Source organism: Aquarana catesbeiana, linkage group LG01 (assembly GCF_042186555.1).
Source record: "Aquarana catesbeiana isolate 2022-GZ linkage group LG01, ASM4218655v1, whole genome shotgun sequence".
Lineage (NCBI taxonomy): Eukaryota > Metazoa > Chordata > Amphibia > Anura > Ranidae > Aquarana > Aquarana catesbeiana.
The window spans coordinates 973,883,116-973,906,567 of NC_133324.1; positions in this window are offsets into that span (position 1 = coordinate 973,883,116).

Sequence of the window (23,452 nt, forward strand, 5' to 3'; positions counted from 1 at the left end):
CTTTCGGGGCGCTTTGCAGGTGCTGTTTTTAGCACTTTAGCGCCTGCAAAGTGCCTCAGTGTGAAAGGAGCCAAAATGCTGTTTTTTATTTTCCTTGTATGTTCCCCTCGGATCTACAGCGACTTTACTTCCAAGTGCACTTTCAGTGCAAAGTGGATTTTCCTTTAGTAAATAACTCCCAAAGTAACATTATTTATAAACATTGATCAGATAAGAGATAGAGAGATATAAAGTAACATTGTTCATAAACATTGATCAGACAGAAGATATTTCTAAACATTGATCAGAAGGGAGATAGAGAAATACAAAGTAACATTGTTTATAAACATTGATCAGATGGGGATAGAAGTACAAAATAAGATTGTTATTTTACTTTTGTATCTACTGTGCAGATGAAATAAAATTTGTTCTTTTTTAAATACCCTGTAGCTTTAGTTTACATTAACCATCCCTAATTAATTCCTTCCTCCCTTCCTAATATTTTCTTGCCCATTTTTTTATCCTGACGATTTTTTAATTTATCTTAAGCATTATTATTTAAACAGTTTCGCATTATATACATTTTGTTCATTTTTATTATTGAGTTCAGTAAAAAAAAAAAAGCAAAGTATTGGAAGTGCATTGCAATTTTGTAAATAACTTTGGAATGGTTTGTGTCATTTATTCAAAAGGGGAACATTAATAAAATCAAATTTATATTTTTTTTCTACAGTGCTATTTATTATAACTAATGCCCCGTACACACGGTCGGACATTGATCGGACATTTCGACAACAAAATCCATTGATTTTTTCCGACGGATGTTGGCTCAAGTGTATGCTCACTTGTTTTGCATACACACGGTCGCACAAAGTTGTTGGAAAATCTGATCGTTCTGAACGCGGTGATGTAAAACACGTACGTTGGGACTATAAACGGGGCAGTAGCCAATAGCTTTCCTCTCTTAATTTATTCTGAGCATGCGTGGCACGTTGTGCGTCGGAATTGTTCACACATGGTCGGAATTTACGCAAACAGATTTTGTTGTCGGAAAATTGTATAGCCTGCTCTCAAACTTTGTGTGTCGGAAATTCTGATGGAAAAAGTTTGATGGAGCCTACACACCGTCGGAATTTCTGACAACACGCTCCAATCGCACATATTCCGTCGTAAAGTCCGACCGCGTGTACAGGGCATTACACTGATCAAATTAGAAAAAAGTTTATTTTTTTTTAGTGTTACTTTTTTATGAATTGCACAAAATAATAAAACAGCAACGAAAAACTCTTTGTTTTTCTTTAAGCCCTCATTCACATTGAATGTGGCTTTAAAATTGTGCAACTTCATCTGAAAAAAATCACGTGATTTCAAGCCGCATGTCAGTGGGACTTCAGGTACAACTTGGAAGACATCTATGTGGCTTCAGGCACAGATGTCTATGCAAGTTGCACCCGAAATCGCCAAAAGTAGTGCAGGAACTACTTTTTTAAATTGATCTGCGTCGCACCGATTTGAACAGCACCATTGACAATAATAGGCTGTGACCTGTCATGCGATTTGACCTGTCAATGACCATTCATTTCAATGTGAATGAGGGCTCAAAAAGTGTTATTTGTATTACTTTGTTATCTTAAAGCAGGGTTTCCACCCAAAAAACTTCCGCTATAATACAGGTATTTGCTCCCACTTACGGTGATAGATCGACGCAGATTCCGCGGTGATCTTCACCATGTCCGGCCCCTCCTCTGTCCCCCCGCTGTCTTCTGGGAGACACACAGGTGTCAGGTCCCAGAAGACAGCAGAAACCAGTGAGGATGCGCAGCGTGACTTGCGCATGCACAGTAGGGAACCAGGCTGTGAAGCCGCAGGGCTTCACTTCCTGATTCCCTTACTGAAGATGCCGGCACCAGTGGCGGTGCATCCATAAGGGCGCACGGGCGCCGCCCCCTCTCTCCAGCCACCCCTCTATCACCAATAGATAGATTCTTGCATTGCATGAATGTATCTACTCCCAGACCAGGCGCCTGAATTACAGTGGCAGGGTATTTTTTTAAGCACCTGATTAGAGTCATAGGCTCTTAATGGCGTCAAAAAAGGTAAACAGCGCGCGCCATGTTTGTCGCTCGCAGTTCACTCAGCTGTGTTAGGAAAGGGAATATTCATTCGCTTTTCTAACACCGAACCGCCTCTCCACCAATCAGGTGCTTGGGTCTGTTATCCATCACCTGATTGGCTGAAACAACAGGTGCTATGATTGGACACCTATCAGGCTTCCAATCCTAGAAGAGGACCGGAGGAGCGGACCGAAGAAGACATTGAGGACATGAAGGAAACTGCTTGCCACTGCCACTCGCTGCCCCACCAAGATAGGGTAAGTGCCGGGCAGACGGGGGGCAGGGGGGCACAGTGGCAGCATTTGATGGGCACAGTGGAAGCATTTGATGGTGACATTGGCAGCGTTTGATGGGCACAGTGGCTGTGTTTGATGGGCACAGTGGCTCTGTTTGATGGGCACAGTGGCTGTGTTTGATGGGCACAGTGGCAGCATTTGATGGGTATAGTGGGAGCATTTGATGGCACAGTGGGAGCATTTGATGGGCACAGTGGCAGTGTTTGATGGGCACAGTGGAAGCGTTTGATGAACACAGTGGCTGCGTTTGATGGGCACAGTGGCAGTATTTGATGGGCACAGTGGCAGCATTTGATGGTGCAGTGGCTGCGTTTGATGGTACAGTGAGGCTGCAATTGATGTCATTTTTAAGTTTGTTTGTGCCCCCTCAAACATTTTGAGCACCAGCCACCAATAGCAGGCGTCTCCACCCGAGAGCCGAGGGACAGATCGGCTTCGGGTGAAGACATCATGGGTGCCCTGGACAGGTAAGTGTCCTAATATTAAAAGTAAGCAGCCGCAGTATTTGTAGCTGCTGACTTTTATTTATTTTATTTTTTTCGGCGGATCTCCGCTTTAAGTACTGTTATTGCTGAATCAATAGCAGAAATGTAACCATAGCAGAAATGTAAAAGTCGCTCTGCTCCATAGGGGAGAGCTTAACTGGTTCTGCCAATTTACATGCATAAAATCATCACCGTTTTCTTAGTATTTCATTTTTTTGTTCTAATGATTAGAATTGATAATTAGATAGTTATCAAAGATTGAGCCTGGTGGCTTTTTCAGAAAAGAAATGACTAAAAGTGTTTTGAAAGAAAACCAATCTTTTTGAGAAAATGAAGCATGATTTTAGGAACATACCTGCTGGTTTGGGTTTTTCATTTTTGCCCCTCTGGGGGGGATCCGGGCAGCGGAGTTTGAGTTTGGCATAGAAGACCTCCTCCGCCATCGCTCCTCTGTCTGTATGATATGAGATGGAGCAGAATAATGTCTTATTTCTGTGTTGTTCCTTCAAGTCATGAAATACAATATGGAAATTCTAAAAAATTCAGCCCTTTGTGGGCGGGCCGGACAAAAAAAAGTCACAGTATGCAGGAACTTCTCTCATGCATCCGGGAAACCAAAATATTACATCCTGTGGTTCCCATATTTATAAAACCAGCTGTGCTTATAAAACACGGCTGTGGTTTGTAGTCAAAAATATTTCTATATTTTTTTTAATTTATATATCCTAAATCTGTACATGCATGAACTAAAGTTTGTAATAATTATAGACATGAGAATTTTTTTGCTTGTAACATAAAGTTAATTTATTTAAATAGAATATTCTGCCTTTCTTCGTATTGCATAGTGTAAAGACAGTAAAACCTTGGATTGTGAGTAACACTGTTTATGAGCGTTTCACAATACGAGCTGTTTTGTTTTTTTTTAATCCTGACTCGGTTTGCGGGCGTTGTCTCGTAAGACGAGCAGGATTCAAGCCTCTGGGGTGTGCAGTACCAGTATTTGACCAAAGGTTCGGTGACGCCGGTGAAGCTCGGACACGCTGAGAGACGCTTGGAGCCACTCAGAGACACTCGGAAACACTCCATTCCCAAGTGTCTCCGAGCATCTCCGCATGGTCTCCGAGCTTCTCCAAGTGTTTCCAAGTCTCCAGTGGCCCCCCCACCTCTGGCCATATGCGGTACTGCATACTCTAGCAGTGTGTCAGAAACCATGAAATCAGGCCAAGACAGAAGTACAGTTAAATCACACTTATTTAATAATAAAAGTAAAAAGAACAAACGTAGTAAAAACATAGCCAAAGTTCAGTAACCTGGAATGGATAGTCAGCCAAGCCAGAAGTCAGGGATCAATGTAGTGGAACAGCAAGCAGGATGTGGGGCCAGAAGGGATGTCAGCAAAGCAAGTCAGGATTGCAGGAGAGCGTCCCAGTCTCTGTGATGTTGACCAAGGTGAAGGCAGAGTTCCTCTGGACTGGACAGCTTAAGTAGGCAGGACTGACGAGCAGGATATCATCAACAGCTGAGTAACTGTGGAGAGATAAGAGCTGGCAATTAGCCCACAGCTAAGCAGCCAGCTCTGAGAAGGAAGGGCCGAGCCCAGCCCTGACACAGTGACACTGGAACAAATTATATTAGTTTCACTTTGATATATGAGTGCTTTGGATTACGAGCATTTTTCTGGAATGAATTATGCTTGTAATCCAAGGTACTACTGTATATATAAATGAATAATAATAATAAAAAAAACCTCAAAACTATTAATTTCTGGACCAGGCTTTTTCTAGCACTTATTGTTTACATGTAACAATCCACATTTTTTACTGGAAAACCCCCAAACTTTATATACTTTCTTAAAACAGAGGCCCTAGAGAATAAATTGGTGGGTTTGCAAGTATTTACATCACATGGTATTTGAACAGCAGTTTTTCAAACACAAAAAAAATACACTTTTTGAATTTGAATGCAAAAAAACCCACAATACAAAACCCAATTGTTTTGTAAAATATAAAAGATGATGGTACGCCGAGTAAATAGATATCAAACATGGCATGCTTTAAAACATTGCACAACTCCATATGAGATGCCTATATATCAAGAATAATGTACAAGTGAATGTGAGAGATGACATCACTAAGGGAGCTAGGGAGGAGGTGGAATCCTTATGGGTAGAGCTCCAAAGGTATGAAACTAAGGGGAAAATAATACTGGGAGTATGCTATAGGCCCTCTAACCTGAGAGAGGAGGGGGAGACAGATCTCCTATCACAAATTGGATTAGCAGCAAGGATGGGAAGTGTTATCATAATGGGGGATTTTACCGTATTTATCGGCGTATAACACGCGCCGGCGTATAACACGCGCCGGCGTATAACACGCACCCCAAGTTTAGGAGAGAATTTTAAGGAAAAAAACTTTTAGGAGGGAAGTTTAAGGAAAAAAAAAACTTACATTAAAATGTCCATCAATGCAACCTCATCAGTGTTCATCTGCAGCCTTGTTAGTGTCATTGCAGCCTTTTCAGTGTCAGTGCAGCATTGACCCAGTGTCCATTGCAGCCTTGTCAGTGCAGCTTTGCCCCAGTGCAGTCTTGTCAGTGCAGCTTTGCCCCAGTGCAGTCTTGTCAGTGCACCTTTGCCCCAGTGCAGTCTTGTCAGTGCAGCCTTGTCAGTGCAGCTTTGCCCCAGTGCAGCCTTGTCAGTGCAGCTTTGCCCCAGTGGTCAGTGCAGCCTTGCCCCCAGTGTCCATGCTTGCCGCCGCCGCCGCCGACATACACATAGCTGCAACAATACAGACTTGATCACAGATGTGGAAATACGGGGCAATTTAGGTAACAGCGATCACAGGTCAATTGGCTTCAGTATAAATCACACAAATAGGAAACATAAGGGGAATACAAAGACACTGAATTTCAAAAGAGTCAACTTCCCTAAACTACGAGCCTTGCTAGAAGGCATAAACTGGGATAAAATCTTAGGAACACGGAGGAGAGATGGGTTTATTTTAAGAGCATATTAAATAAGGGCATTAGCCAATGCATCCCATTGAGTAATACATTTAAAAGAACGAACAAAAGTCCTGGATGGCTTAAATCAATGTAAAAATGCATATAAAAGCAAGGGAGAAGGCCTTCAAAAAATACACGGTTGAGGGATCATCGTCAGCATTCAGACTTTGTAAAAAATGCAACAAGAAATGTAAGGGTGCAATAAGGATGGCTAAAATAGAACAAGAAAGACACATAGGGGAGGAGAGCAAAAAATATCCCAAGAAATTCTTTAAGTATGTAAGCAGCAGGAGTTGCATTGTACACTGGTGCTGGGAATTGTAGTGCTGAATGTTCATTATGTTCAATGTTTGTATGTATCTTTTTCTATGTTTAAAAAACCTTTAATAAAAAGAATTTACAAAAAAGTATGTAAACAATAAAAAAGGGAGGACAGACCATATTGGCCCCAAAAAGAATGAGGAAGGACATCTGGTTACAAAGGATGGGGAGATGGCGAAAGTATTGAATTTATTCTTCTCCTCAGTCTTCACGAGGGAATCGGGGGGCTTCAGTAACCAAAACTGCAGTGTTTATCCTCATGAAGCACCTTCATGGCTAACAGAATTAAAATTAGACGTGGGAAACTTAACATTAATAAATCACTGGGACCAGATGGCTTGCACCCAAGGGTACTTAGGGAACTCAGTCAAGTAATTGCCAGACCATTGTTTCTAATTTTTACTGACAGTCTACTGACTGGAATGGTACCAGCTGATTGGAGAAAAGCCAATGTAGCACCAATATTTAAAAAGGGCCCAAAATACATCCCTGGGAATTACAGACCAGTTAGCCTAACATCAATAGTATGTAAACTCTTGGAGGGGATGATAAGGGACTATGTACAAGATTTTAGTAATGAGAACGGTATCATTAGCAGTAATCAGCATGGATTCATGAAGAATCGTTCTTGCCAACCCAATCTATTAACCTTCTATGAGGAGGTGAGTTGCCATCTAGATAAAGGAAGGCCCGTAGGCGTGGTGTATCTGGATTTTGCAAAAGCATTTGACACAGTTCCTCATAAACATTTACTGTACAAAATAAGGTCCGTTGGCATGGACCAAGGGCGAGTTCAGAGGGTGGTGATAAATGGGGAGTACACGGAATGGTCAGGGGTGGGTAGTGGGGTCCCCCTGGGTTCTGTGCTGGGACCAATCCTATTTAGTTTGTTCATAAACGACCTGGAGGATGGGGTAAACAGTTCAATCTCTGTATTTACGGATGATACTAGGCTAAGCAGGGCAAAAACTTCTCCGCAGGATGTGGAAACCTTGGAAAAAGATCTGAACAAATTAATGGGGTGGGCAACTACATGGCAAAGGTTCAATGTAGAAAAATGTAAAATAATGCATTTGGGTGGCAAAAATATGAATGCAATCTATAGACTGGGGGGAGAACCTCTGGGGGGATCTAGGATGGAAAAGGACCTGGGGGTCCTAGTAGATGATAGGCTCAGCAATGGCATGCAATGCCAAGCTGCTGCTAACAAAGCAAACAGAATATTAGCATTAAAAAGGGGATCAACTCCAGAGATAAAACAATAATTCTCCCGCTCTACAAGACTCTGGTCCGGCCGCACCTGGTGTATGCTGTCCAGTTCTGGGCACCAGTCCTCAGGAGGGACGTACTGGAAATGGAGCGAGTACAAAGAAGGGCAACAAAGCTAATAAAGGGTCTGGAGGATCTTAGTTATGAGGAAAGGTTGCAAGCACTGAACTTATTCTCTCTGGAGAAGAGACGCTTGAGAGGGGATATGATTTCAATTTACAAATACTGTACTGGTGACCCCACAATAGGGATAAAACTTTTTAGCGGAAGGGAGTTTAACAAGACACATGACCACTCATTAAAATTAGAAGAAAAGAGGTTGAACCTTAAACTACGTAGAGGGTTCTTTACTGTGAGAGCGGCAAGGATGTGGAATTTCCTTCCACAGGTGGTGGTCTCAGCGGGGAGCATTGACAGTTTCAAGAAACAATTAGATAAGCACCTGAACGACCGCAACATACAGGGATATACAATGTAATACTGACATATAATCACACACATAGTTTGGACTTGATGGACTTGTGTCTTCTTTAAACCTCACCTATTATGTAACTATGTAAGATGGTATCTCACCCCTTATATAATGGCCACATTTTCCAATAGTAAAACAAATCTATGTTGGAGGCAATGTGGACAGGTAGGCACATAAGTGCATATGGTGTGGTCCTGCCTGAATATCTGCAGCTTCTGGGCTGAAATATTTTAGTAGATTTTAGTAAAACAGGGCACAATGTAAATTATACTATCCATAGGCGATGCTTTAAAAGCTTTTGCAGGTTACCCCTTTGGATATACAGGGGGGGTCTAGTGCTAGAATTACTGTCCATGATCTGATACTCACGATGATATCTCACATGTGTGAAACGATCGCTGTTTGTGTGCGTGCAGCACTGGCGCATGGGCTCGCCTTTCCACGCTAGCATGGGAGGACAAACACACTTTAAATGTTTTTCTTAATTATTAATTCATTTATTTTTTTACACTGTTGTTTTATTTTTATTGTTTTAGATTTTTATTGCTTTATTGCTGTCACAAGGAATGTAGACATCCTTTTGACAGCATTAGGCATGTGACAGGTACTCTTTATGGAGAGATCTGGGATCTATAAGACCCCCAAATTCTTCCTCTGCCCTTAAAAGCATTCAAAACACCAAAACACCAAGTATTTTTTTTTTTAAATGGCGCCATTGACATCCAGGTAAACCAGAAGTGATGTCAAGTCATTGATTCCAGGTAACCATAGCAGAGAGCCCATCCCAGCTTTGTTCAGCTTTTTAACCAGCCAGCGAGCCTGGTGGGACTCCCACCGGTGGGATGGGAGAGTCCAAGCAAGCTGCAGAAGTGGCAGGAGGGGGGGGCGACCTCTCCCGCTGCTTGTAAAAACAGTCCATCGGCTAGTTGGTCGCTAAGATTGCTTTTACATCGATTCTGTTGAGTGGGGCTATCTCTGGGAGGTACTTTGGGAGGTACTTCGCAGATCCGGTTTCGGTCCTGTCTTCCTCTCCTGGGTCAGGATGGTGTACAAGGCCCCGACGGCCAGGGTACGCACGGGTACGGTGCTCTCTCCAGCATTCCCCCTTAGTAGGGGGACCAGGCAGGGGTGCCCTCTTTCGCCGGGACTTTTTGCCCTGGCGATTGAGCCCATGGCTGCCCTCCTCCGTGCTGCACCAGAGATTCGGGGGATCACAAGGCGTTCAATACAGGAAAAGGTGTCGTTATATGCTGACGACACCTTGCTGTATCTTAGGGATGATGGTACTTCCCTACGGGCAGCCCTGTCGAGAAATTAATAATTTTGGCAAATTCTCGGGCATATGCATAAATTGGGGGAAGTCATTCCTGTTCCCTCTCCATGCTGGCTCTGCCTCCTTGCAGGAAGATGGGCAGTTTAGTAGAGTCCCTCAGTTTAGTTTAGTTTAGTTAAGTATTTACGTGTAGAAATACATCGGGATTTAAAAAAATATATAACCCTCAACCTAAACCCAGTAGTTAATCACCTTTCTCAAAGATGCGCCACATGGAAATCCTTACCTCTAACACCAGTGGGCCGCGTTAACTTAATCAAGATGTCGGTACTACCCAAGTTTACCTATTTATTCCGTCAAACTTCAATCTCTATACCGATAACCTTCTTTAAACATCTGGACAGTATTGTTACCTCATTTATCTGGAATGGGAAGGCTCCTAGAATAGCTAGATCAACTCTACAACTACCAGGTGTGCTGGGGGGACTGGTCTTGCCCTGTTTTCTGAAATACTATTGGGCGGCGGTCCTGGTGACTGTTAAGTGGTGGTTCTCGGAGGACCCGACTAATCCTGCTTCCACCACGGAGGCGGCATTGGTTGGTTCATTTGCGGAGTTGGGGAATTTGGTTTATAGAGGCCCCAGATCCAATCTTCAGGTGACTCTTCCCATGAAAACAACCCTTAAGGTTTGGGACACAGTCCAAAAACAGCTCATGGGACCCAATGACTGGTCCCCCGTGACACCTTTATGGGGAAACCCTCGTCTGCCTCACTTTCGCTCTATTCCTGACCCGGTCATGTGGGCTAGATATGAGGTCAAAACTTTGAGGGACATAGTAGTACAGGGCCGACCGGTTTCTTTTGATGCCTTAAAAAGAGATAAGGACCTCCCGAACCATATGTTCTTCAGATTCCTTCAGCTGCGCCATGCATTCTGGTCCCAATTCCCTGGCCCGCTGAATTTGGAAGGGTCGCCTGTGGAAAATACACTTAAATCCCCAGATACTGGGAAAACGCTATCCACACTGTACAATATATTTGCGTCCCATGACACATCTAGAGTGTCCCAGCTGTGTGAGCTATGGCGGGGGGATATTCCGGAGCTGACAGATGAGGACTGGGAGGAGGGGATTCAGCAATATTTACCCCTTACAATTTCGGCTAGAGATAGATTCATGCAACTGAAGTTTCTTCACCATGCATATTACTCTCCAGTACGTTTAGCGAGAATTTACCCTGATAGGTCGGCGAGGTGCGCTAGGTGTGGTTTGGATGATGCTGACTTCTTCCATATAGTCTGGTCCTGCCCTGGTGTGAAGGAATTCTGGGAAAATATACTTGCTGATATTAACTCTATTGGGAGATTGATGATTCCGTACAGCCCGATCCCTCTCTTGTTGGGCATTTGCGACTTCCTAGAGGTCTCATGGGGGAAGAAACTATTCATCTTCTACGCCACATTATACGCTAGAAAGGCAATCCTATTACAGTGGAATCAGTCCCAGCCATCCACCAGACAGCTTTGGCAGTCCTTGATAAATAGGGCATTACCATTATATAAAATCACATATATGGGAAGAAATTGCCCCAAAAAATTTGGGAAGATTTGGGCAGCATGGGTGAAGGCAAAACATATAACTATTGACTGAGGCCCCCGGGTTGTGGCTCACGATTATTGATATAAATTGGTCCTCATAAATGGATTTCTGTGTCTACCTGTGAAAGTGTGGGATTAAAGTGTACGAACTAGGTAATCAATGTGACCTCTTATACCTCCACCCGAGATGGGTGTAATGTTCTTGTTAATATACTGTTGAATTCACTGCTACTCCTGCATTTGTTAAGAAATGTTAGTAAACTTGTAAGATGTCTCTATCTATGTCTAATCCACTTTAAACTGTTTGTTTTGGAAAACCTAAATAAACTTTTTTGTTAAAAAAAAAAAAAAAAGATTGCTTTTACAAGAGAGCTGATCTCTGACTCTGAAATAACGGTACCGGGATGATGCCTGCAGCCGCAGGCACCATCCCAATAAAACCACCCAAGGTCCAGTGATATACAGCTACGTCGCTGGTCTGGAAGGGGTTCAAAAAATGATATTACTCGTGATCCAATACATAAACTGAGGAAATCTCTGGGTTTCATTTATTTCAATGGACTGCCCTATGTGTGGGAAATGCAGAAAAGAAGTCCCTGATGCCTTTCCAAAATTGTGGTGCACCTAACTACATACAAATAATGACACAAGTGCGCTACTGCTTAAAGGACTGTGTGTTTCTATGCATATCAGTAAAAAACATGACTTTGCACATACACAAGGTGTGAACCTAGCCTTGGGGATTCACTTCTCTATCCAAAACTAAGAAAAAAAAAACAGAACAAAAGAAATGTGTTAGTTTTTTTCAGTTTTAAGTTAAAGAAGACCCTCACCCTCATTGTCAAGTCCTCTTGTCCTCTTCACCCCTCCTGCCCCTCTTTACACGTGCAAGTCTTTTTGTTTATTTACCTTTGTTTGTTTTTTTTTTTTTTTGTTTAATATATTTTTATTAAAGTAAAGAATAACAAAGAAATACAAATGTCTCAGAATAGGTGCAGTCATGAAAAACATAGTAACAAAAGTTTCAGCACTCACAGATTCAATGGATAGTTATAAGCTAGCTCTCAAATAATTGGCTCGGAAGCTAAACAAAGTGTTAGTATAGCATAGGGTTTATGCTTTGTGAGCACTTGAAACAGAATAAAATTAATATAAAAAGAAAAGAAAAAAATCTTTGCTTTGGTATATAGAAACTGAGAGATAAATAAAAGCAGGAAAGATAAAATTAAGAGAAATTTGATGAAGGAGAAGAGAGTAGGAGAGATAGTAGAAAATAGAGAAAGTAGGAAAGCAGAGGGTAGAAGGGGGGGGGGGGGTGGGGGAAGGGGGGGGGTTGTTGCTGGTATGCATGTCAACAAAGTAAGAGGGAATGATATGTTAAGGTGTAGTTGGCTAAGCTTGGACGAGAGATTTAAGAGGTTTGAGATATTATTTCCTTATAAACAGTTGTTGATCGAAATTTTATCCAAGAATCCCAAGTTAGTGAATGTTTTTTAGAGGTACCTCTAATATCGTGGGTGATGCTCTCCATAAGATGTACCTTATCGACCAATTGTAACCAAACTCTTATAGAAGGGATTGTTGGTTGGCCCCATAAAGTAGGGATTAATGCTTTGGCAGTGTTTAGTAAATGAGGGATGATCGAGCGTTTATATATTTTTATGGGGGTTTTGGTAGAATGAAAAAGGACAGTCCATGGGTCGTTGGGTATATTGACTTCCGAGATCTGTAATATTAAATTGCGGATGACATCCCAGTAAGGTCGGATGAGTGGGCAAGACCACCAGATGTGTGCGTGAGTGGCTTTGTTCCCACAGTTCCTCCAGCATAATGGGGAACTGGCGGGGAACATTTGTTGTAATCTGGCTGGGGTGTAATGCCATCTAGTAAGCAGCTTATAGTTGACCTCTGACATTTTGGAGGCCAATGAAGAAGTGTGGGCTAATTGGAGGATCTTATCCTTTTGATTATCTGTTATGTAGGAATCTAAGTCAGACTCCCACTTAGCCAGAAAAGGTGGGAAGTTGGGATTTTGGAGTGTAATGAGAGCTTTGTAGAATAAAGAGATTCCATGTAAGGGGGGATCTTTTGGATAGAATATTTCTTCTATGGCGTTTAATTCACTCAGACCTCTAAGCGGGTTGGGGAGGGAACCTAAAAAGTGTTGTAATTGGTGATATCTCCATTTATCTAGAAATGTAGTGGGTTTAGGAGCGAGGATCACGTGTAATGGTTTAAGTATGTTGTCCCGGAGGACATGATGTAATAGAAGAGGTTCTTCCGTTCCCCATGATTTAAAGCCTGGGTCTAATAATCCCGGTAGGAAATATTTATGATTGAGGAGAGGTAATAGAGGAGAATCATACTTCCAAGAGAATTTTTTGTGTAGGGCGTCCCAGATATCTAGGGAGGATATAGTGAGAATCGAGGTAGATCGGGCTAGGTTCCTGGAAGAACGGGGTATCCAGGGAGCTACCGAGAGATTCACTCCACTCAAGAAATATTCAATTTGTACCCATAGTTTCGATTTAAGAGCGTATTTCCAGTCAGCCAACCTGGACAGGATAACTGCTTGATAATATATCTTAAAATTGGGAAGTGCTAGACCGCCTGAGCATTTGGAGCGGAATAGCAGCTCTCTCGATACCCTGGAATGACCCCCCCTCCAAATAAATCTGGAAATCAATGTTTGTAATATAGTAAAGAACCCCACTGGTACTCCCATTGGTAGCATTTGAAAGAGAAAAAGGATGCGGGGCAGTATGTTCATTTTGATTATATTCACTTTCCCCAACCATGTGTGTGATTGGTTGGACCATTTTCGTAAATCCTCCCTGATCCTGTTTAGCAGAGGGATGTAATTATGTCGAAATAAAGAATGGAGATTGGAAGTCAGATATATACCTAGGTATTTCATGCTTTTAAATACCCATTTAAAGGGAAACAAGGGCTTAAGGGAAAGAACTTCGGACTTGGGGATATTAATGTTTAAAATTTCAGATTTGGATAGATTAATTTTGAAGTTAGAGATGGATTGAAAGGTAGAAAATTCAGCCATTAAGTTGGGAATTGAGATGCGTGGTTGCTGGATAAAAAATAATACGTCATCCGCATATGCCGCGTATTTATGGGATCTTTTGCCTATTTGTATGCCTTTGATATTAACATTATGCCTAATTGTAGCTAGGAAGGGTTCTAAAGTGATAGCGAAGAGGAGAGGGGAGAGGGGGCAGCCTTGTCTGGTTCCATTATGTAAGACAAAGGGGTCACTCAACGTCCCATTAATTCTAATTTGTGCTGAGGGGTTAGAGTAAAGAGATGAGATTCGGTGAAACATCCTAGGTCCTAGCCCAAAGTGGCGTAAGGTCATTTTAATATATTCCCAGTCCACCCTATCGAAGGCTTTTTCAGCATCGGTGGAGAGGAGTAGGGTGGACTGGGCGTACCTCTGAACGTATTGGATTAGGGATATTGTACGAAGTGAATTGTCTTTTGCTTCTCTATTGGGTATGAATCCTGATTGGTCTGCTGATATCCAGTTGGGCAAAAAAGGGAGCAGTCGGTTTGCAATCACTTTGGCGAAAAGTTTGATGTCAACGTTAATTAGTGATATTGGCCTGTAACTGTTACATAGAGTGGGATCCTTATCTGGTTTAGGGATGACAGTGATATGAGTTGATAGAGATTCTGGGCGTAGACCTGAAGAGTGAGATATAGAGTTTGCGTAAGCGGTGAGACGGGGGAGCAGAATGTCACTGAATGTTTTATAGTATAAGATGGTGAAACCATCCGGTCCAGGAGCTTTGCCGGATGGGGATGATTTTAATGCTACCTGAAACTCCTCAACCGAGAAATCCTCCTCCATTTCTTTAAGGGCTGATATGGGCAATTTAGGTAGGTTAGCTGCTCTCAAATAGGAAGACAAGCGGTTTCTTCTCTCTTTTTGTGGTAGAGAGGACAGGTCATTTTTAACATTATATAGGTCTTTGTAATACTCTCTAAAGGCCTTGGCAATATCTGGGGTTGCATGGGCTAATTCCCCTGTTGAGAGTTTGATTTTGGAAATAAAAGACTGTGATTGTTTAGTTTTTAAAGACCTGGCTAGCAGCTTGCTTGGTTTGTTTCCCCATTCATAAAATTTCTGTGATAGACGTTGGAATTTTCTTCTAGTATCTAAATTGAGAAGGGATTTTAGTTCCTCACGTTTGAGTGTGAGGGATTGAAGGTGCTCAATATGCATGGAGAGTTTGTGTTGTTTGTCAAGAGCTGCTATCTGTTGTAGGACCTGATCAATCCGCTGACCATGCTCCCTCTTTTTCCTAGCACCGAGTTCAATTAGACGACCCCTAATTGTTGCCTTATGGGCTTCCCATACAACAGAGGGAGAGGTGTCAGAGGGTTTGTTTTCTTTAAAATATTGTGAGAGATGAGAGGCTAACATGGAAACTTCGACTTCATTAGAGAGAAGGGAGTCATTGAGTTTCCAGTTGTTAGTGCGTTGTGGTAAGGAAGGCACGGTCAACGTTATCGATACAGGTGCGTGGTCTGATATAGATGCGGTGCCAATGTGAGCAGATTGCAGGAGGGGAAGATGAAAATGGTCTAGGAATATATTATCTATTCTGGAATAGGATTGGTGTGTTGTGGAAAAGTGTGAATAATCCTTCTCCTTAGGGTGAAGAAGACGCCAGACATCCATCAATTGACAATCCAGGAGTTTTTTTTTAACAAGTTTCAGTTGTTTGAAGGAAATATTGGAGCGGCCCTGGGATGTATCAATCGATGGATCTAGTGGCATGTTAATGTCGCCCGCTAGGATAGTAAGGCCTTTGGCGAAGTTTGAAAGTTTAGTCAGTGTTCGTGTTAGGAAAGTTGACTGATTTTGGTTAGGGCAGTACACGTTTGCAAGAGTACATTGAGTGTTACCCAGGAAGCCCTTCAAGAAAAGAAAGCGACCATGGTCGTCTGCCATCATGTCAGATAACCTAAAGGATACTGCACTGCAGAATCCAATGGCCACTCCTTTAGCTTTATTAGTATCTGATAAACTATAGTACCACTGTGGAAAGTGGGGTGAAGTTAGCTTAACGGGTGTTGTGTGAGTTAAGTGCGTTTCTTGAAGAAAAGCAATAGAACATGTGGCTCTTTTAAGTTCACGGACTAATTGGTGTCTTTTAGCGGCAACATTAAGACCCCTAACATTATACGATATAATCTTTAATGTAGCCATTGTTAAAACATAGTACGTACCTTTAGCCTATGTTTCCATGCATACCAGCCAGAGGGGGGGAGTAGAAGGGAGAAGAGGAGAACGTTTTTTTGGAAAGAGAGAGAGGAAAAACAAAAAAAACACATGTGAAAATCACATATAAAAGTTAACCAACTTGTGGGAAACACATAGTTATCACGCAGAAATCTGCAGTGTTCCCATTGGGGAGAGAGAGAACTAGAGGCCAACCCAGTCCTTAGATGAGGACTGAATAGGGTGACCATAAGGCCAATCGTTCTCGCCCACCCCAGAAGGAAAGGGGGTGACAGGATTGCGCTGTAGTGAAGGAGGGTAAATAGAGGGAGTGTAACCCCACAGCGCTCAACCTATGAGAAAGCAAATAACTTATAACTATAAGTAAATAGTTAGTTCCATTTAGGAATGTAAATATTACCAGTTTGTAACCGGGATCAATTTGAACAAAACATTACCTCTAGGCAACAAAGTGTACACCAAATCGGTGTCTAAACTACAAACCCAAGTATAAAAGGTAATAAAGAACAGTGGTCATTTCCACAGTATGACAGTTTTGGCCAAATTTAGACAGGCACACAAAACAAAAAAAAAAAAAAAAAGAGAGAAAAACTGCGGCCAAAACTTGACTTAAGATAGATCACCTATAGGAAAAAGATTATCCGTAGTAAGAAAATTAGTACATATGTAAAGTTACATATTTCGACCATGCTTTTGTGCAGAGCCTGGGAGAGAGGTACGCCTTTTCTTTAAGGGGGTCTTTATCCAAGATGGGTCCGTTGGACTCAAGAATTTTGGAATTGGGTCTTGCCAACCTGGGAGTTCCATGTGTGGAAGGTTAAGGTCTTGCAAAAAGGTTGGAAGTTCCTCCGGGAATCTTAGCGTGTGTGATCGACCATTTTTTGTGGCAATTAGGCAGGCTGGGAATCCCCATCTGTATGTGATCCCATCTGAACGCAGGTGATCAAGGAGCGGTTTCAGAGCTCTTCGACGGTCCAAGGTTTCCTTAGAGAGGTCTGGAAATATGGTGATGACTGCTCCGTCAAAGTCTATGTTGGGTAAGCCCCGCATCTTCATCATAATAGCATTTTTGTCTTCAAAATAATGCAATCGACAAATGACATCTCTGGGTTGATCTGACTTAGTATTACGGGGTCTTAGAGCACGATGTACACGGTCAAAACGTAGCGGTTCCGTTGCTGAATTGCCCAAAATGGTATTAAAGATGCCTCTTATAGATGGTTCTAGGTCATTATCTCCTGTTGCCTCTGGTAGACCTCTAACGCGAATGTTATTTCTACGGTTACGGTTCTCAAGGTCTTCGAGTTTATACAGGGAGGCTCGTTGGGCAAAGGCCAGCTGGGTAACAGTGTCCTGTAATTCTTTAATAGCTGCATCTTGTGTGTCTTGTCGCTGTTCCGTTTCCTCAACTCTGACCAGGATATGTGACATGTCAGATCTGACAGCAGATATTTCCTTTTTTATGGATTTCTCCAAACTATGAAACATTCCTGCAAGTTCTTTTTTGAGTCCGCTCATTAGCGTGTTCATTTCGGAACTCGCGGGGGATCCTGGATCATCCATGAGATCTGAACAGTATGAGGAGGCCGGTGAGCTGTCTCGCACAGATGCAGCGTGAGATGATGGAGAGACGTCGGTCCGTGAGGTTCGGACCTGCTCGTCTCTTGCGTTAGCTAAGTACTGTTGAATAGAGCCTGTGGAGGCTGAGACGGGTAGTGATTTCTTGCCTGGACGTTTACCTTTGGCAGACCGGAGTTTTGGTGTTTTGGCGGGCATTACTGGAACTATACGATCGATCGCCGTGGGGGTCACCCTCTACTCACATCTGTTCAGAGACACGCTTCCATCATAATATCCCTGTTACTCAAAAATAGTCTTATGAAGGAAGTATGCAAGCAATGTTAGAGGTGCTTCAACAATCACAGGGAAAAGCGATGACAGTCGTGCTGCTGGGAGTTTATGGGAGCAGAAGCTATGTGTATAGTAGTAAGGAATTGGCTTAATAATACTTGGAGCACCAAGATGGCCGCTAGCTTCCAGAGGTAGGCCGGGGGGTAATCTTTTCTTGCGGTAATAAGGTATAGAGTCTGTCACTATATGAAGGGGCCAGTTAATAGATGGTATGTTTGAAAATTCAGTGTTTATATTGGTGGCTGGACAGGTTAGCAAGGGAAGTGGCTTGGAGTTCCAAGATGGCCGCCGACTTCCATAGGTAGGCCGAAGCCGCGGTCTTTCCTAATAGTCGCGGCCGGCCGAGTAAGCGCCGTTCGCTGCGGACCCAATTCAGCGCCGTGGAGCATCAAAACGGAGGTCCCGGCGGGGTGAGAACGCACCAATCTGGGTAAGGAGGATTCCGGAAAGGGGTAGGTAGGCGGATGCCACTGTACTCACTGTGCCTGCGTTGCGGAGGCCGATCCTGTAGGCCGCAAGATGGCGCCTGGCGGTGAGTAGTCCGGGACAGAGGAGGAGATCTCCAGGCAACAACCCTCAGTCACCCAAGGCCCCCTCGGTCGTCGACAGCGACACGATCGAGCCGCCGGGTAAGGGCTCTTTCTATCTACTTGGCTGTAGGGGTGATGGACGGCATGTACGGAGCCCTCCGTAGGCCCCAAGATGGCGGCGGGCGCCCAAGGCTCAGGTCCGGCTGGAGGTCCGAGGCCAGACAGTGTGCAGTCCTGGCAGCTAATTCCCCCTACTAGTCGTAGCGGAGGTAGGCTAACCTCTTCTGGAGGTGGAGAGGGGCTCCCCAGATTAAAGAAGGGCTAGGATGGCGGCGGATGATTGTGTGTAGAGCGGAGCTCAGCTTCCACACGTCCTTCTCCTAGCTCGTCCAGACACGCCCCCCCTTTTACCTTTGTTTGTTAAAGAAGGTCTGTCCCGCCCCCAATGCACATTTTTCGCCTAGGGGAAGGATGGGCATTATGCCTGCTATAGCTTCTGGACTATGCACATCACATATCCCTGGAGGATCCCAGGAGGATCCCAGGAGGCATCGTGCATCACTGATAAAAAAGGAGGGGGGTGGGCCTAGCAGTGCATCATCATGAGACCTCGTGACTAAACCTAGAAGAGCTGGCGGGCCTCCGGATAACCTCACATAAAAAGGGAGTGAGCGGGGGGGGGGGGGGGGCAGAATGCAGAATGGATTTTGCAGGACATTGTTGAATCACTGGGTGGGTGAGCATCTGAAATGGTCACAACTTGCATCAAGGTAGGCATTCAAAAAACAAATGGGCAAGGGGGGCTGTAGATTCGCTGTTAAGCTATGTACACACGATCAGATTTTCTGATGGGAATTGTGTGATGTCAGGCTGTTGGCGGAAAATCCAACCGTTTGTACGCTGCATCGGACAATTGTTGTCAGATTTTCCGCGGACAAATGTTGGATGGCAGGCTTTAAAATTTTCCGCCAACAAATGTCTGTTGTCAGATTTTCCGAGTGTGTGTACACAAGTCCGTCAGATAAAAGTCCAAAGTACAAATACGCATGCTCGGACGTAAGGACGAGCCGGAAGCGGTCGGTCCTGTAAACTAGCGTTTGTAATGGAGAATTAACATTCGTGACGCGGCAAATTATGAAATCTGGAAACGCAGCGCACAATTCTCTTCTTCTTGAATGGGATAAAAATGAAGCTGCTTTGCTGGTGATACTGATGGAGTTATTGCAAACACATTTTCAAAGGCTTTTTTTTCTAGTGATATCAAGAATAATATTATTATGTTTTTTTTGGGCAAGTTACCGCAACACCATTATCCCGTAGTTTTTAAGATCAAAGATACAACTATGTTGGTGTCTCTTGTCAATTTTACATTGTATTTTTCTAAATGTAATTGCCGACTCCCAAACTGTCAATTGAAGTAAAACACAAAGCCAAGTATTATTCTACACAATGTTTTTATTGTGCATTAAAAAAAGAAAACAAATAAAATTAGACATGTTATCTGCCAATATCTGCCAATAGAACTTAACCAAAAAGTGCATTCTATGCATCCAAAACTATAGAAAATATACCAAATCAAATCATTATTCAACCAAAAAATAAAATAAAAGCCTCATGCATGTGTCCTGCTTCTTAATATAGGGGGTCAGCAATGCCAAGAGTTAGTGAAAGCAGGGGTCCGTCATCCGGAGATAATTCCGAATAATAATTCCGAATTCCTGGAGGTCCCACAGCAAAGGCATATGATATAATTGGTCACAGGGAATAAAGCAATCAATTTTTGGTCCAAGAAATCCTCCTCCTCCTGTTCCTGGACTGGACTTGGGTCAAAGCAATAACTCCAAGGCCAATAATAAATAACACGTTATCTCCTCCGATTCCGCAACATGTCTGGTTGACGAACGGCTGTTCAGAAATGAACTGAAAAGCGCTAAATGAAAAGCGCAAACTGAAAAGCGCTAAAGGAAAAGCGCGAATCAACACTACACGGTGATCACCTCCAGCAGACAAGCCGCAACTCAATGTCTCAGTTACTGAATGGTCTCTTGGCTCCTACCAACATGTTTCATCAGCAACAACTTCATCAGGGTGATGGAGATCCCCTTTAATGTGTTGGCTATGTTTTATCTCACACACCAAAAAAAAGATTATTGTTCTCCATAAGCTGCAGTTTCCAAGACATCTTATCAGATCATGACAGTCCTCTCCAACCTCCACAATCTAAATAACCATTTAGAGACCAGTAACTATAGCAGTGAAGAGGCTCTCATCGACCAGCTGGATAAGTACACAAGCAGGTCAACCTGGTGGATGACACAGGCTCACCTGAGGTACAGGGTCTAAGCACTAACTGGTATTTACAGTAGCTTCTGTTGGTGGTGATGCATTTTGCTGTGTGTACCTGGCAAAGGTTGGTAACAAATGGTTTCAGGTTGGGATTGAGCGGAATTATAGTCAAGGAACAAGCCAAGGTCAGTAATGAGTAGTAGGGAAGATATAGATGGCAGCAGGAGTGACAAGAGCAAGATATTGGCTAAAGAGAGCACAAAAATGTGGCAAACAGGAAGTGACAAGGCATGGCTTAAATACTATAGGAAGTTCATGGCAGGAGCAAGGAGCCTAAGGTTCACAATAAACAAAGCACAAGGCAGGGTTGTCCTAAGGATCAAACACAGAGTTTTTTTCTTAGGTGGCTCTACAAGAAGAGCTCCTGCTGGACGAAGCAGGGATTGTGGGTTCAGATCCCAGTCCTTACATTTGTAGTCAGTTAGATCAAAAACTTTGTATACAGCTACAGATCACCAGAGGAAACAAGCTGAGAATCTGGACCTGCTACAAAAGTTCTGGAGTGAAATGATGGTTACTGGAGGAGGAAAGAATATTTACATAGCTGAAAGAACAATGCTAAACTCTGCAAGAAATTAAAAACAAGGCTTTTACTTGGAAATGGTTGACTAGAGTAAAATGGAAGTCTTCAGATGTTATCGTTCATCAATATAACAATGGATATGGTATCAAGTGGAGAAAGCCCCCACGTTATTTGTACATTGTAGAACTTGCAGTGAATGATTCTTTCTACCACTAGCAGGCGTTGGCTTTGTCCAATAAGTAGGATTTGCTGGGTTTACTCTCACAGATCCAGGGAAGGAGATCAGTACATGGAGAGAATAGAAGAGTTTGTCCCATTTTCACACACTGTGTAGTTGGCGTGTTTTGCAGAGACAGCCTAGAGAGAAGAGGGAACACCATTATTCCTCTGTGTCAGTAGATGCCAAGCACTATATACTGCAATACAGCATGGAAAGACCTATATAACCCTGTGTACAGTATGTGTAAATTCTATGGTTCTGTGAAGGATACTCACTCTGTTGTGTTATCAGACCAGAACCACTGTGTCACTGCAACTTCTCCAGTCCATGTACTCCTCTGCTGTAATCCAACCCAGAATTGACTTTGCATGAGACACTGAAACGCATCATAAAATAATATTAATAATAATAATGACCCTTATAGATTTCCAAGTGGTAGTGGTTAATGTATGCCTATTCATGATTGGGCTAGTTGAGGCTGAACAATGTATTATCTGAATGATGGAACTGGAACTGATGGAACTTATAAGCCAAGCCTGAGGACAGCTCAGGCCTCCCTGTTTGGAGACAGGTGGTCCCTGTCAGGGGTCAAAAGTGCCACAGTCAGGAGTCAGGAAACACGAGGTATCCATAACACAGCCAGGATTTCGGAGACAGGAGGTCTCTGGCATGGGTCAGAGGTGCCCCTGCCAAGAGTCGAGAGACGGAGGTCTCCGTCAGGGGTCAGAGGTGCCACAGTCAGGAAACAGGAGGTCCCTGTAAGGGGTCAGAGGTGCCACAGCCAGTATTCGGGAGACAGGAGGTCTCCCTCAGGGGTCAGAGGTGCCCCCGCCAAGAGTCAGGAGACAGGAGGTCTATGTAAGGAGTTAGACATGCCCCAGCCAGGAGTCGGGAGACAGGAGCATAGGTGTGCCCAGCCTATTGCATTAGGGTGTACACCCCAAAGCTCAAACAAATACTGTATGCCCCTCTGTGCCCGTGTATACACACTGGCCATGTCAGGAAGGCATAGATTGGTGTCAGTAGGTCAGTGGATGGTGTCAGTAGTTTTTTAGTATTCTATTTTTTAGTGTTTTTTTATTATTATTTTTCTTTTACAAAATTGTTAGGAGCCCCATTAGGGGCTTTGGTGAAATATCAGTAGTCTAAACAGGGAGAATGGGTCTGTGCACATGACTATGGACAGGAGGTATCCATCAGGGGTCAGAGGGGTCCCAGCCAGGAGTTGGGAGACAGGAGGTCTCCATAGGAGGCCTTATCCCAGGTGACAGATGGGCTCCTATCAGAGTGTCAGGAGAACCATGCAGCAGGAGTGGGCCATGCAGCAGGGAGCGCTGCAACTAAAGGCTGAGTGAGCCAAGAGAACCAGGAGAGCTTAACAACACAGTCAGAGGGACTGGTAAGAAAAGCTGCGGTGCTGATGAAAGGGAACTAGATGGCTCTGAATTTTCAGTTGACTATTCATGTTGATGTGAAAGAACCCATGTGGCAAATGATTTTCTTTGTGGTTATTCTGTCGTTATTGAATAAAAGTGGGCCATCAAACCCTTAAACAGAACATCTGGAGTGGACTGAACTCACTGGAAAGCCTCTACCACATGAGTGTAATCACCCCAATACCACACATTTTATGATTGCTACTGTAAAATGAAAAAAAATCTGGGTCTGATTCTGTAAAATGTAGTTCCGCTATAATGCTATGTATATTTATAAATATGGTATATAAAAGGGATGTTGGTTCCTGAAACTAAAAGAAATGATGTTCTGATTATCTCTTCACTTCTTTGCAGAGGACTGACATGCCACCTGTTGGGTCAGACCTATAGGTCTCTAATTAGCAGGTAGCACA